Source organism: Sorex fumeus, unplaced genomic scaffold (assembly GCF_029834395.1).
Source record: "Sorex fumeus unplaced genomic scaffold, SorFum_2.1 ptg000054l, whole genome shotgun sequence".
In the NCBI taxonomy this organism is placed as follows: domain Eukaryota; kingdom Metazoa; phylum Chordata; class Mammalia; order Eulipotyphla; family Soricidae; genus Sorex; species Sorex fumeus.
The window spans coordinates 44,482,882-44,483,913 of record NW_026606111.1 but is presented as its reverse complement, the minus strand read 5'-3'; the positions used below and the strand labels follow the sequence as shown (position 1 = coordinate 44,483,913).

The following is a 1,032-nucleotide window of genomic DNA, read 5'->3' as shown; positions in this document are numbered from 1 at the left end:
AAATACTTATGTGCTTAGTAATAAATTACTACAAACTTGTTCAATCACGTCAGAGAGCCCACTCTGCTCAGAGAACAAGATTTTTAATTACAGATCCGTTTTTCCCATGTGTCATGACTGAGAATCACTATCAGTAGATATGAAACTCACTATACACAAAGATGCACACAGGTTACTATGAGTCATCTATGTTGTTAATATCAGTTGGCCATTAAACTTCACTGAGACCCTTTGTTCTGTCCTTTATAGGAGCCACATGAGTCTCACCTTCCGTTCAAGTTGAACTTGTAATAAGGTGGAATGAAATCATCAATATGCTTCTCACCTCATCCTTCAGGAGAAAAATTCTACATACATTCAAGGTGGTCAAAGTGCAGACAACACCATCCAACTTTTCCTGGAGATGTACACGAGACTGAGGCGAGAACAGCAAAAGGCTCTAGTTTAATGGTCTTAATTAAGGTTTCAGGGAACGACATTAAACAAACTCATATCCCATCTTCCAAAAGAATTATTTTGTAAAACTGATGCCTAGGGTATGGTAAAAGATAATATGGTAAAAACCATATTTTTCTTTCTGGGACATTAAATTTCTAAATCTATTTATTCATGCTGCTTTGAAATACATTCCTTGATTAGGAATCATTGTCTGCCATAGGAGTGAGGAAGGACAACACTCAAAGTAATAAGAAGAGAAAAATATGGAAAAATTAACTCCTACTAAGTTTAACACATATACTAAAATTGAAATGATAAAATGATGAGCATGGTCCTTGCACAGAGATGATATGCAAACTTGTAAAGCATTCCATATTTTTGTTGCAAGAAGAATGAACAGGTCTACATTAAGCTAAGACAATCCCCACGAGTACAAAAATTCTACATAAAGAGAGCACAAATCCCAATCACAAAAATCTCTCTCAATGTCAATGGACTAAATGTGCCAATTCAGAGGCACAGAATGGGAAGATGAATTAGAAAACTGAAACCAACATTCATTCTGCTGCCTGCAGGAAACACATCTGAACAATC

General features: G+C 35.9%; 1 pseudogene; it reads left to right on the top strand.

The window, feature by feature from the left end:
* The first annotated feature begins 724 nt into the window (after positions 1-724).
* On the top strand, positions 725-818 carry LOC130033808 (uncharacterized; annotated as a pseudogene).
* The last annotated feature ends 214 nt before the right edge of the window (positions 819-1,032 follow it).